A 15,443-nucleotide genomic window follows, 5' to 3' on the forward strand; every position below is an offset into this window, starting at 1 on the left:
CTCTTTTGATCAAAATCCTTCATTGAACACCATGATTAGATGATCAATAGAATCAAGTGTATTGCTCGGATGGAGCAAAAACCTGCACCCACACCAGCCCTCGTAGATGTGTTTGCCCGTCCCTGGTTTAGCTGAACAGAGTGTTGCCTCGAAGCTGGCAACCCAAACAGCTGTGTCAGTGCCAGCTTGCAAACTCCCAGTCACCTGATACAGTGATGCAGACTTCAGTGGACTTTAACTTATGCACTTGTGCGTAATGCAACAGACAGAGGTTTTTAATGATGTCGCTTTGATCATGTAACCATGGAGTTTGGGATTATGGTGAGTTCTACTTCCACTGCAGATACACTATTTAACGTTAGAGGGCCACATGACAAAACACTTTGTCAGTTCTGGGGGAAAGAGTTGGGCTTGGCACGGATTACACAAGGAGGGACATGGATAGTCTGCGTGTGTGTTTGTGTGCATGAATTAATGCACACATTGTTTGGAGCAGTGTATGTGTGTATATTTGTGTGTGCGTGTTTTTGTACAGGGGAGGAAGGGTTAGGGTTAAACATGAACAGACTGCTATCTGTTTTTCAGCTAACTCATTTAAGCCTTAAGACTTTGTAAACACCCTGGGTCACACACACACACACACAACACGCGCGCAATAAAGAGAGACACACAGAGTAGATGAGAGGGTCATAGAAGTTAGATGGCCACATTACTGATACACAATCCATTTATCCATTAAGTGAAATGTGGTGTCAGAAGTCGGATGTTTGCTGTGTTATGGTAGGAATGTTGGTTTGGTATGAATGGAGAACTGTTTGTTTACTGTAGATTGTTTATAGCAAAACATCCTCATTCAACAGGAATGGACATCTGGTTTGATTGAATTTCTGGCGAGCTAATGTCTGCACACTTCTGTTTGAATACACGTCAGAAATCTTAGTCTGAGAGTTTGAAAATGATCACATTTTCTTGAAGATCCTTGTGAGAAAGAGAGCTTTTTGCAGACAAAATGGCAGTATAGATTTTTCTTGGCTACATTCGTGCTCTGAAATTAACTCAGCACTTAATTATCATCGCTTAGTTGGAATCACCCATGCAAAACCTCCAACAGATGTATTGTTTTTTTTTTATTTCACCTTTATTTAACCAGGTAGACCAGTTGAGAACAAGTTCTCATTTACAACTGCGACCTGGCCAAGATAAAGCAAAGCAGTGCGACTAAAACAACAGTTAAACAAACAAACGTACAGTAAATAACACAATAGAAAAATCTGTATACAGTGTGTGCAAATGAAGTAAGGAGGTAAGGCAATAAATAGGGCAATAGTGGCGAAGTAATTACAATTTAGCAATTTACACTGAAGTGATATATGTGCAGATGAGGATGTGCAAGTAGAAATGCTGGTGTGCAAAAGAGCAGGAAAAGAAAAACAAAATATGGGAATGAGGTAAATAGTTGGTTGGATGGGCTATTTACAGATGGGCTGTGTTCAGCTTCAGCGATCGGTAAGCTGTTCTGACAGCTGACGCTTAAAGTTAGTGAGGGAGATATCCTCTATGGGCTAGGTGGGACGCTTGCGTCAGCCTGTGGCGCGATTTTCAAAACGTTAAAAATCCTATTACTTCAATTTCTCAAACATATGACTATTTTACAGCTATTTAAAGACAAGACTCTCGTTAATCTAACCACACTGTCCGATTTCAAAAAGGCTTTACAACGAAAGCAAAACATTAGATTATGTCAGCAGAGTACCAAGCCAGAAATAATCAGACACCCATTTTTCAAGCCAGCATATAATGTCACCAAAACCCAGAAGACAGCTAAATGCAGCACTCACCTTTGATGATCTTCATCAGATGACAACCCTAGGACATTATGTTATACAATACATGCATGTTTTGTTCAATCAAGTTCATATTTATATCAAAAACCAGCTTTTTACATTAGCATGTGACGTTCAGAACTAGCATACCCCCGCAAACTTCCGGGGAATTCGCTAACATTTTACTAAATTACTCACGATAAACGTTCACAAAAAGCATAACAATTATTTTAAGAATTATAGATACAGACCTCCTCTATGCACTCGATATGTCCGATTTTAAAATAGCTTTTTGGTGAAAGCACATTTTGCAATATTCTAAGTACACAGCCCAGGCATCACGGGCTCGCTTATTTAGACACCCGGCAAGTTTAGCACTCACCATAATCATATTTACTATTATAAAAGTTTGATTACCTTTTGTTGTCTTCGTCAGAATGCACACCCAGGACTGCTACTTCAATAACAAATGTTGGTTTGGTCCAAAATAATCCATCGTTATATCTGAATAGCGGCGTTTTGTTCGTGCGTTCCAGACACTATCCGAAATAGTAAAGAAGTGTCGCGCGCATGGCGCAATTCGTGACAATAAAATTCTAAATATTCCATTACCGTACTTCGAAGCATGTCAACCGCTGTTTAAAATCAAATTTTTACGACATTTTTCTCGTAGAAAAGCGATAATATTCCGACAGGGAATCTCCTTTTCGGCAAACAGAGGAAAAAATCCCAAAGGCGGGGGCGGTCGGGTCACGCGCCTAAGCCCAGTGTCCCTTGATCGGCCACTTGAGAAAGGCGATAATGTGTTTCAGCCTGGGGCTGGAATGACGACATTCTGTTTTTTCCCGGGCTCTGAGCGCCTATGGACGACGTGGGAAGTGTCACGTTAGAGCAGAGATCCTTAGTAAATGATAGAGATGGAAAAGAGGTTCAAGAAATGGTCAGACAGGCCACTTCCTGTAAAGGAATCTCTCAGGTTTTGACCTGCCATTTGAGTTCTGTTATACTCACAGACACCATTCAAACAGTTTTAGAAAATGTAGGGTGTTTTCTATCCATATGTAATAATTATATGCATATTCTAGTTACTGGGTAGGAGTGGTAACCAGATTAAATCGCGTATGTTTTTTATCCAGCCGTGTCAATACTGCCCCCTAGCCCTAACAGGTTTTAAAAGTCTCCAACTTCATCGATTTTTGCAATTCGTTCCAGTCATTGGCAGCAGAGAACTGGAAGGAAAGGCGGCCAAAGGAGGAGTTCGCTTTGTGGATGATCAGTGAAATATACCTGCTGGAGCACGTGCTACAGGTGGGTGTTGCTATGGTGACCAGTGAGCTGAGATAAGGCGGAGCTTTACCTAGCAAAGACTTATAGATGACCTGGAGCAAGTGGGTTTGGCGACGAGTATGTAGTGAGGACCAGCCAACGAGAGCATACAGGTCGCAGTGGTGGGTAGTATATGGGGCTTTGGTGACAAAATGGATGGCACTGTGATAGACTGCATCCAATTTGCTGAGTAGAGTGTTGGAGGCAATTTTGTAAATGACATCGCCGAAGTCAAGGATCGGTAGGATAGTCAGTTTCACGAGGATATGTTTGGCAGCATGAGTGAATGAGGCTTTGTTGCGAAATAGGACACCGATTCTAGATTTAACCTTGGATTGGAGATACTTAATGTGAGTCTGAAAGGAGAGTTTACAGTCTAGCCAGACACCTAGGTATTTATAGTTGTCCACATATTCTAAGTCAGAACCGTCCAGAGTAGTGATGCTAGTCAGGCAGGCGGGTGTGGGCAATGATCGGTTGAAGAGCATGCATTTCGTTTTACTAGCATTTAAGAGCAGTTGGAGGCCACGGAAGGAGTGTTGTATGGCGTTGAAGCTCGTTTGGAGGTTTGTTAACACAGTGTCCAAAGAAGGGCCAGATGTATACAGAATGGTGTCATATGCGTAGAGGTGGATCAGGTGGACCAGCAGCAAGAGCGACATCATTGATATATACAGAGAAAAGAGTCAGCCCGAGAATTGAACCCTGTGGCACCCCCATAGAGACTGCCAGAGGTCCGGACAACAGGCCCTCCGATTTGACACACTGAACTCTATCTGAGAAGTAGTTGGTGAACCAGGCAAGGCAGTCATTAGAGAAACCAAGGCTGTTGAGTCCCCCGATAAGAATACGGTGATTGACAGAGTCGAAAGCCTTGGCCAGGTCGATGAAGACGGCTGCACAGTACGGTCTTCTATCGATGGCGGTTATGATATCGTTTAGGACCTTGAGCGTGGCTGAGGTGCACCCGTGACCAGCTCGGAAACCAGATTGCATAGTGGAGAAGGTACGGTGGGATTTGAAATGGTCGGTGATCTGTTTGTTCACTTGGCTTTCGAAGACATTAGAAAGATAGGTTGAACAGACTAGTAATAGGGGTTGCAACAATGGCGGAGGATAATTTTAGGAAGAGAGGGTCCAGATTGTCTAGCCCAGCTTATTTGTCATTGTTGCTCAGTAAAGCCATTTACCGTTACTGAGGACTCCCACCCCAAACACGCTTAGAGAAATGTATGCCCAAAAGTGAGTTGACATTCATTATACATTTCCTAAATTAAGAGCCTAATCAAAAAGTCCTTCACCCACTGGTGCCTCAATTTGCTTTCTAATGCTCTTATTTTCACACTCCACAACCACTGTGTCTGTGTGTGTGTGTGTGTGTGTGTGTGTGTGTGCGTGCGTGTGTGTGCGTGTGTGTGTTTTCGATGTGCCTGCGTGTGTTGTGTGCATGGTTGTGCCTGTATGTTTTCAAATTCATCTGTAGTGGGCTAAAAGAAGTGAGTGAATTCTGTTCAACATTACTCCCCATGCTTCTACTTAAACCGCCATACTCCATAAACTGCCATTAATTTGTCTGCTTCCTCCTATTCAAGTCCACTTAGCCGACACTAATGCTATTCGTGTCCACTTAGCCGACACTAATGTATCGTGTCTAACATCCAATGGACCTCCTCTTTCTCCACAGCTAAAATAAATGATTTTCATGCCATCCTTAAATGGGTACAAAGTTTCGAACTGTATGTGTGTAGGATTCGCTTCATGGATGAATGAGAATGGATGACATCGTCAACCATCATCATTAAACGTCATTATCTGATTTAATCCACTTGGAGCCTATGGCCGCGTTAATTCCTCAATTAACATGTTTTCTGTGTTGGTTTGAATAATCATAATGCTGCCATAAAGGGAATTATTTAACTGTGATCAAAATGATCCTGTATTGTTACACTAAGTGCTTTAAATCGATAGAGGGCTGTGAGGATATGAAATTCACTCTGATAGAAATTGTGACAACCAGGTGTTTTGAAATAAATCAGACTGAAAGAAAAGTATGAGTGTGGAATGGAAACGGAAATAGAAAGATTCATCCACCGCAGTTTTTCTTACTTTTTGAATCAATTAATTTTTCAAGGGTACTTTCACACTTACTGTAGTAAATTAGCTGTGGTCAAAAACTGACAAGGAATGTAATACCAAAACAGATTCATTTTCAAACTGAAAGGTAAAATGAGATTTCAGTACTTGTGCATACTGTGAACCCGAGACAGAAGTTGAGTCCGACACAGCAGCACTTCTTGTTAACACAAGCATTTCCTCCTCTCCAGCCAGTCTTTGCTGCTGTGGTCTGTTTCCCTTGGCTCAGTTAGCTCCCCTCTCTGACTCACCTACTGTGACTTTCTCCTGCTGAGCCATCCAGCCCTGCTAAGGATGTCTAGGAACCCAGGAAAGGTGGGGGCGAGATGGGGCTGGGATACACAATATGATACTCACTGTATGGCTGGGGTTTGGTGTTAGGGTTAGTTATTTAACCCTTATTTGACCAGGTATGTTAATAGGAACCATGGGAAGGTGGACAAGCTGAGGCTTGACTGGGATACACAGTATGAGACTTATGGATAGGGTTTGGAGTTAGGTTTCCTTTTTTGACCACAGTATGTTGGGGTCTAGGAACCCGGGGAAATCAGGGTCTGGGATATACAGTATGAGACTTACTGAATGGCTGGGGTTTTGTTATTTAACCCTTATTTGACCAGGTACAGTATGTTGAAGTCTAGGAACCCTGGGAAGGTTGGGGTGAGATGGGGCTGGGTACACAGTATGAGACTTACAGATTTGGACTGGCAAGCTGGGGTGTTAAGGGATCATTATTTAACCCTTGTTTGATCAGCTATAACACGTTGATATCTAGTAGGAACCCAGAAACGGTAGATGGGGTCTCTGATACAGGTTTGGGCTGGTATATACCTTTTAACTTTTTTTTTTTACTTAACTATGTTGGACAGGTACAGTGTAATGTTCTGTAGACTAAGCTTGGGCTTGGTCAAGTTGGGTCTGGGTTTAGACTGGGGTTGGAGCCAGTTGACTGGGCATGGGTTAGCTTAGCAAAGGGTGTTCAGTTTGGACCATCGAATTATAGTGCCCCTCTCTGGTTGTTCTGGGACTATAGTCTGGGGTTTGGACATAGTTAGGCCCTGTTGGGGCTCCCTGATCCAGGCCCATAGTAGGTCCCAGCGAAGGCAGCTCTGGTGCATGGAGGGCTCATTTGGGCAGAGCTTACAGTGGCCCGAGGGAAGAGGCTAATGTTTCAACTACACAGGGAGAGCTGCCTCAGAGTGTCTCTGTCAGAGATGGCATTAGAGGGTGTGTGTATGTGATGTCGGAGGGTGTGTGCGTGCGTGCGTGCATGCATGTGCGCTTGTACTGTACAAGGAGCATCAAGTGCTGCTCTACCCAAAAAATCTAAGACAGACTACAAAAGTTTGTGAGAGGGAGATGGAAGAAACTAAGCATAAAACATTTAATACTCTTCCATATGAAGGAGTGGAAAATATGCTCTTCTATGTGTGTTGTATATGTGAGGTGAGAGTGGGCAAGGAGGAACAAAGCATCAGAGTTTTGAAGAAAGTGATGTTCTATGCAGTTTGAAGAATTAAACCTATTTCTCTTGATTTTCAAAAGGCACATGCCTAAGTGGATGTGGGGAAGAGGGCATGAGGCTCAAACTATGGACGTTTGCTGTCACTGTTGAAGGACTGGAAGTAGAAATCCTATATTTTGTATGAGGATGGAGAAAGGGGGTCACAAATCACCAAGCTCTGTCCGAAAAAAAGAGAAAAGTGTCATAAATATACCATAAAAGTCTTTGTTATCCCCTTGGCTCAGGAGTTTCTTTCTCTCTCTATGGATGATGGCGTTTGACATGAATACAAACTTTTCTGTTCAGGGTCAGTGAGCAGTGTATGATGGTCAGAGTCTCGCACCCACGCATGCACATACACACACAAACACACACTAACTAAGGCTGGAGTGTCCTTACCTCCACTTCTATCCGCTGTGGCATATCCTTTGTGCATGGCTACACACACACACACACACACACACACACACAAACACTCTTGCATAATGTATAAGAACACACAGTACACCCAAAGTCCCGGTCAAGCCCAGGTGTGGAAGCACCCTGCTGCTGTTGTCAATTGGGTCTTGAGAGGAGTCTGAGCCAGCAAAAACCATAACCCAATGCTTTGACAACCCCTAACAAACGTATAAGTTGTTACGCTTTTAATATGGATGAGGATGGGAATGATATTGAAATGTTGTGAAGCGAGTCGGTGCCTTTGTCCTCTATGCTGTCAGGTGCACAGAGGGAAAAAGATGAGTAGTAGACCAGGGAAGTGCAGTACGATACAGTACAAGGTGGATCCGCATCGCATGCCGATACTTTGGCTTGTTGGCTTGGTCCTCCTGGGCAGAAGATGCCCCTAAAGGCACAGATGGTTTTAGCAGTCTTATGCCACGATTTTGCCATCCCAGACAAAATATCCACGTTTTGGGCAAATTCTTCCGATGTAAATGATTGATGGACATATCGCTCTAGGTCTGCCGATGAAGTGCCACTATGTGCGGTCATAGGCTCAGACAAAGTTCAGATAGTGTCATTCACAGAATGTGACGGCAGAGCTGAAGCAAATCGTACAAATTTGGCCAGATTGATATCGAGATCGTGATTTGGTAACATCGCACAGTGTGCGAACATACATGTAATAATCGTAAAAGACTGAATCCAACATACAGTCTGGGAAGGCCTTAAGGACTGGTCTAGGATCAGATTATATAACTCAATGCTGGCTAAGAAGTCATGTGTGTGTGTGTGTGTGTGTTACTCGAGGATTTGGCACAGTGTTTACCTAAGTAACATTGGTTATTCCCTTTACATTACTAAGCCTATCATTTTTATATGTTTCTTTGACAGGAAACTCCTTTCTATCGAGACCTTGGCTCCTGAAGAATGAGCAACCAATGTAAGTACCTGGGTTGAATAAATGGATGAATAAATGAATCAAATTAGTGTCTTGATGGAAGATCGTAGGAAGACCATCTCAAATGCAAATCAACAGAGTTAAAACACAGTCCAGTATCAACATTTTCTGATTATTGGAGCTTTCTTTGCTTTGGTCATCCTCCATACCAGGAGAGAAAAGGCAGAGTATTCAAAATGGATGACCCGGGCTGCTTTCAAGGAGCGGCACTGCTTTCAGTCCTAACCTCTCAGGCCTGTTTCCCTGTCCCTTGTAAGGAAGGGTTGTGATGCCAGTGTTCAAGGAAAATCAATCCCCTGTGCTGCCACCTGCGGGTTGGGTTCCTGGGTATTCTGAAATTCTCCTGGAATTTCAGTCTGTGTCATCAGAAGTTTTCAATCAAGCCTCAAATGAAATGATCAAGGTCTGTATTCATAAAGTGTCTCAGAGTAGGAGGGCTGATCTGGGATCAGGTCCTATCTGTCCCATTCATTTAATTCACTCCAGAAAGTGCCCTGGTCTGAAAGTTGAAGTAATAATCAAATGAATGCTTCAGTGCCGGCTTATATCCAATTTCAGGACTGCTTCATATTTTGTCATTTTGATGTGGCTCTCCTACTGTATATGTGTGTGGTGTGTACGTGGTCTGACGCAGCCTGTGGTAGTTTGTGGTGTGTGTGTGTGTGTGTGTGTGTGTGTGTGTGTGTGTGTGTGTGTGTGTGTGTGTGTGTGTGTGTGTGTGTGTGTGTGTGTGTGTTGTGCAAATATTGAGTCTGGTTGGTGTCCAGGGACATAAGACCTGGGTCAAGTACCAATTATTTCAAATACGTCAGGACAACTGACATTGATTTAGCTTGCCCGGTACAATGGGACCAATAGAATATTCCCAAAAGTGCAAACGATGTCCCCTTTGAATGCTGACCATCCTCAATCAAGCATACCTAAAGTATATAAAAGTGTTTGAGATAATGGATGTGTATTTGACCCAGGTCTGATACAGAATTATATACTCAGCTATCAAAAGACATACCGTCCAGCATTTGAACATATGGAGGTAACTTGTCAACATTTTTGACAGTAGCCTATATTAAAGGATCATAATCTTACGATCAAATAAACATTGAATCCATCTCCCCTCACCCCTGTATCAATTTCTGGTCGGGATTTTGCCTTTCCACTCCACTGCTTTTCACACTCAGATGCTGCTGCATCCACAACATATTCAATGCGTCATTCTTCTCTTGCTCCGTCTCTCCCTCACAGACGACCATGTTGGTCTCTCTTTGATGTTTAAGCTGATCAATGCTTCATGCTCCAGCATGTACACACGTACACAAAACACACACACACACACACACACGCATACATACACACGTATACATACACACACACACAAGCAAGCACACATGGCCGTCTCATGCTGGGTTGTCCCCCTGCTAGCCATGTTGCTGTAGTAAGTGGATAAGCAGAGGCTTTAATCACACATTACCTCCGAGGCCGACCCATATCCATCCTTCTATCTAGTCAGTCAGTCAATGTGTCTTTCCGTTTATCTTGCCTGAGTCTTTCTATCTCTCTGTCCATTTGACCGCATGTGTGTTTGTCTGCCACAATCTATAGTATATAGTGATTCTACACCTGCATTGCTTGCTGTTTGGGGTTTTAGGCTGGGTTTCTGTACAGCACTTTGTGACATCAGCTGATGTAAGAATGGTTTTATAAATCAATTTGATTGATTGATAGTCTTTTTGTTGCTGTGTGTGTGCCTGGTCTGTCTATGTCCGTCTTATGTAACCCCCCCCAACTTAAGGCCCTGCTCCAATCCTTTCAAATGCATCCTTCCTGTTTTCCTTCCTTGAAGAGATCTAACATGCTTCGATCACTGAAAGCGAGGGTTCCACTGCTTTCACCAATCCAGTCATTGCTGATCCCTTGATTACTTTCATTGAATGAGCAAGGATGGGTGGGTGGATGGACGGATGCATATTCATACTAATTGAATGGGGCCTTAGTATAAAAACAGCTCCGCAAATGAGGATGGAAGTGAGGAAGGGAGGAGTAGAAAGAGAATGATGTGATTGATGTATTTGCCTGTCTCCACTGTCGCAACCGGGGAAGTAGGCAATTTCCCTGAATCAGAGCGCAGAACTTCTCTTTCTTCCACTTTCAATCGCTCTAAATTCTCCTCCCTCCCTCCTCTCTCTCCTCTTTTTCTTCATTATGGTATCATTCTTTCCATAAAAAAACAACAACAAACAAAAAACACATTTGTACCTCAACTGCCCTACATACATACACTGAGTAACATTAAGATGTTTGATATACTCAGTGTACATGTAGACAATGCTAACTAGCTCACACTGCAGGACATTTAGTCCATCGTCTAAACCAAACCTAAACCATAGCCTAGCTTAGCGCAGCTTCCTTAATGTCATCCTTATATGACAAAGCTTGTAGAAAACCTGCTCTTTCATAGACTGACAAGGTGAAAGCTACGATCCCTTATTGATGTCACTTGTTAAATCCACGTCAATCAGTGTAGATGACGGGGAAGAGACAGGTTAAAGAAGGATTTTTTAAGCCTTGAGACAATTGAAACATGGGTATGGGTATGTGTGCCATTCAGAAGGTGAGTGGGCATGACTTAAGATTGAAGTGCCTTTGAACAGGGTATTGTAGTAACAGTTTCCCGTGTGTATCAAGAATGGTCCACCACCCAAAGGACATCCAACCTACTTGGGCGGTGGGTGGTGGGGGTTTCGGGTAGCCTTCCACAAGCTTCCCACAATAAGTTGGGTGAATGTTGGCCCATTCCTCCTGACAGAGCTGGTGTAACTGATTCAGGTTTGTAGGCCTACTTGATCGCACACGCTTTTTCAGTTCTGCACACAAATGTTCTAAAGGATAAGGTCAGGGCTATGTGATGGCCACTCCAATACCTTCACTTTGTTGTCCTTAAGCCATTTTGCCACAACTTTGGAAGTATGCTTGGGGTCATTGTCCATTTGGAAGACCCATTTGCGACCAAGCTTTAACTTCCTGACTGATGTCTTGAGATGTTGCTTCAATATATCCACATTATGTTCCTTCCTCATGATCTATTTTGTGAAGTGCACCAGTCCCTCCTGCAGCAAAACACCCCCACAACATGATGCTGCCACCCCCGTGCTTCACGGTTGGGATGGTTCCATTTCTGTTTCATCAGACCAGAGGACATTTCTCTAAAAAGTACAATCTTTGTCCCCATGTGCAGTTGCAAACCGTAGTCTGGCATTTTTATGGCGGTTTTGGAGCAGTGGCTTCTTCCTTGCTGAGTGGCCTTTCAGGTTATGTCAATATAGGACTCGTTTTACAGTGGATGTAGATACTTTTGTATCTGTTTCCTCCAGCATCTTCATAAGGTCCTTTGCTGTTGTTCTGGGATTGATTTGCACTTTTCGCACCAAAGTACGTTCATCTCGAGGAGACAGAACGTGTCTCCTTCCTGAGAGGTATGATGGCTGCATGGTCCCATGGTGTTTATACTTGCGTACTATTGTTTGTACAGATGAACGTGGTACCTTCAGGCATTTGGAAATTACTCTCAAGGATGAACCGGACTTGTGGAGGTCTACAATTTGTTTTCTGAGGTCTTGGCTGATTTCTTTAGATTTTCCCATGATGTCAAGCAAAGAGGCACTGAGTTTGAAGGTAGACCTTGAAATACATCCACAGGTACACCTCCAATTGACTCAAATTATGTCAATTAGCCTATCAGAAGCTTCTAAAGCCATGACATAATTTTCTGGAATTTTCCAAGCTGTTTAAAGGCACAGTCAACTTAGTGTATGTAAACTTCTGACCCACTGGAATTGTGATACAGTGAATTATAAGTTAAATAATCTGTCTGTAAACAATTGCTGAAAAAAGGACTTGTGTCATGCACAAAGTAGATGTCCTAACCGACTTGCCAAAACTATAGTTTGTTAACAAGAAATTTGTGGAGTGGTTGAAAAACGAGTTTTAATGACTCCAACCTAAGTGTATGTAAACTTCCGACTTCAACTGTATACACTCAGTGTAGACATGGGCACTCAGTGTATATATACCTTCACCCACCACTTGCTTGCTTGGCGGCAATTGCCATCATTGCCATGGTAATGGCTCATCCCATCTGAAGTGTTGATAGGTTGACAGAAGGCCATTAGGGTATTATGGTGATATCACAGGGGGATTGGTACACGGACTGAACAAGTTCTCTGAGAGGAGAGGGGAACCTGAACCTGTGTCCTCTGGTCACACTACTGTAACTGCTGTCACACTGCCAGCCCATTGAAATAGCCCAAACAAGAAATGCAGAACGTGACCTCCGACCCGCCTGTCAAAACAGGAAGATCCTGTGGAAAGTCAAGGTTATGTGACTAGGTCAGAATGGCCACCATGACCCCTGGATGCTGTGGATTGGCTAAGCACTTGTGATCGGCTCGATTCGATCTTATGTAGCAAAATTTGAAATTGTGTTTTTTAATTGGATAAAAGTAGAGACTCAGAGTTAGAAAATAGTTTATCATACACTGCAGTTGAGAAACAATGGTAAAGTATTTCTGCTTTGAAAGTTGATAAACTTGTAACCTCACTTTTGAGAAAATGGCCCTTGAATGTTTGGTACAACTACTGGAGAGCTCTTCTTTGTCTACACCCATTCAGCATTGTTCACACCCTCTTAAGCTTTAGTCCCACCCATCTCTTTAAGGATTCACATGTGAGGCCATGTACTAAACAACCAAAGATTTCAAGACTGATGGCTGGTTTATATTACGGGTGTGTTTGTAACCTCGAGTGCTAGAGTGAGTCTGGGCGTTTGTAAATTCAGAGCGCTGTCAGATTGTCCGTTCGTAAATTCAGAGCGTCTCGCTCTCGGAGCGTTAAGAGCACAAACTGGACGCTCCGGCCGATGAGTAGGGTTGATCCAAGCATTTTGACCTCACAAATGGAGTTAAGCACCCAAGCTAACTGGCTAACATTGGCTAGCTTGCTAGCTACTTCCAGACACAATGTGAGAACAGCTCGCTCTGACAATTTTACTCGCTCTAGCAGATCCCGTTAGGCTGTTTTCATGTTATCCAGAGCGTTGGTGACTGCAACTGTGCTGCTGGGAACAATTTAATTACATTTTTTCTCCAACGTTTACTGACACCAGCCATATTCAACAGGTGTTGAGCGTTCGTAAATTTGTAAGTTATTCTCCACTCTGGCACACTCAGATGAGAATGCTCTGAAATCGGAGTAGATAACCAGAGCAAATTTACCAGCTACGTCAATCGACAGTTGTCGCAGTGATATCATAAACATGCTTCTCCCTCTCTGTCGTGGATGCCATCATTGCCCTTAGTTTGAAGATGTAATCCAGAGACAGGTGTTTTATACAACAGCCTTCTGTGTGTTCTCTTTTCGACTCCGTCTGCATATTTGCAGTCAAACGCCAGGATTTTCTCCATCTCCTTAGCTATCATACTCTAATTCCACTGATTTCAAGACTCGGTCCTACAGAAAGTGGAGAGCAACACTTATGCAGTTCTACTACGTGATAGCTTTCTAAAATTCTGCGTTACAAAGGATTAACTACAGATACTGGCCAGTTCATGTTATTGACAGAAGCGTGTTACATGGCAGACCAATCTGAACTGGCAGACCAAGCCAGTTGATGGACAGAGAAACTGCTCTAGTGTGAGTGCTTAGTGTTGATTATTTGGAATGTTGGACTAGTTGTAACGGAATGGTCTTAATTTAATAATGTGCACAGATGGGGTGTTACAGCGTAGAGTGATGCTGCTTTATAATACAAGGGATGTTTTAGCCTTCTGCCTGGGTCTTTCTAGTGTGCGTGTGCGTGTGCGCGCGTGCATGCATGTGGTGTGTGTGTGTGTGTGTGTGCGCACGTGCATGTGTCTCGCATCTCTGTATGTCTGTTTGTATTAGAGTTTCTTATCTGCCATGGATCTAGAGATAAGCAGACCCAGCTGTAGCCTAGAACACCCAGCTCTACTGCTCTGCTCTGTGCGCACGGCACTCTGGGATAGCTGCCCATGTCCGTTTTATTCCCTGCTATATAAATACCCACTGTGCAACACATACACACACACAATCATGCTAAAAGTAAAGTAGTACAAGACAACCTCATAACTTTTCTCCAAATTGCCAAATTGTTTACTGCAACATACATCAGGGTAGCCTCGTTTTCTAAAGGGAAGCTCTGTTGAAACAGGGTTAAAGAAATGTAACCTGAGTTCCAATCTGACAGTTATGACTTTACCCTCCTGAATCTGAGTGGACTGGTTCGTTCTGGTGGAAGTGTCATGATGATAGGGTGTTCCGTCCTGTTGCTCTCACCGCTCCTATCCATCTCAGATCTACAAGGGGAAGTCAACAAGGGCATATGGGAAGGAAGGGTGGATGTTTTCAGAGTGTAACCTAGCCCTGGCATCTGTATGTTGTCACCGATGAAAGGCAAACAAACATGAAATTGAATGGCTAAACCAGCACTGGGCTAACAATCCATTTAAAGCTAAAGGTTTAGCTAGAGCCTCTGTTGTGGCTAAAATCCTGCAATATCTCTGAAATTCAGAATAGGAGCTATAGACAGTGTTAGTTAAATACCATTTCTTTATACCTATGCAAAACGTGCTTATGTATATGTCATACCATGAGGCAAATGACTATCCACCACCAATGTACTTATGTTATACCACTTTCAAATGATCATTAGTTCCATTGCTGGAAATGTCTCTACCTTCCGTTAATAGACCCAAATGGAATCCGAGGAATTCCATTTCGCACGGCCACGCTAACTACTGAAATTAGATCATAACTCAGTATCCGTGTTCGCCTCTTATCTAAAATAACAACTTTTCAAGGGCACGGAACATTCTCCAATCCGTCCCCGCCTTTGCTGGTGAAGCAGTGTGTGTGTGTGTGTGTGTGTGTGTGTGTGTGTGTGTGTGTGTGTGTGTGTGTGTGTGTGTGTGTGTGTGTGTGTGTGTCATGGTCTTCAGAGATTGGCTGAAATGAGTGGGCCACCAAGACTGGTAAATTTATAGATGTGAAAATAGGCCAGAGCCCAGAACTGACGGCATACAGCCTAATGTAATTAGGAGCTACTGGTGCTTCACACATACACACACACACATTATATGAAATACACAATCTCAGGAACACATATACACAATCTTGTACAGCTAAGTTTGTGGGGGAACTCAATTCAGTCCCATTCAAAATCAAATTTTCCCTAACCCCTAAC

The 15,443-nt window shown here is 43.2% G+C and overlaps 1 protein-coding gene across 2 annotated transcripts in view; it reads left to right on the forward strand.

Moving 5' to 3' along the window:
• Positions 1–15,443, forward strand: part of dlgap4b (discs, large (Drosophila) homolog-associated protein 4b) — a 212,403-nt gene that overhangs the window by 131,316 nt on the left and 65,644 nt on the right. For both annotated transcript variants that reach the window (XM_014132097.2, XM_045691438.1), the window contains exon 3: positions 8,122–8,170. The gene's annotated coding sequence lies outside the window, so the exon portion shown is untranslated. The remainder of the gene's footprint in view (positions 1–8,121; positions 8,171–15,443) is intronic.

This window comes from Salmo salar, chromosome ssa12 (assembly GCF_905237065.1).
Source record: "Salmo salar chromosome ssa12, Ssal_v3.1, whole genome shotgun sequence".
Taxonomy (NCBI): domain Eukaryota; kingdom Metazoa; phylum Chordata; class Actinopteri; order Salmoniformes; family Salmonidae; genus Salmo; species Salmo salar.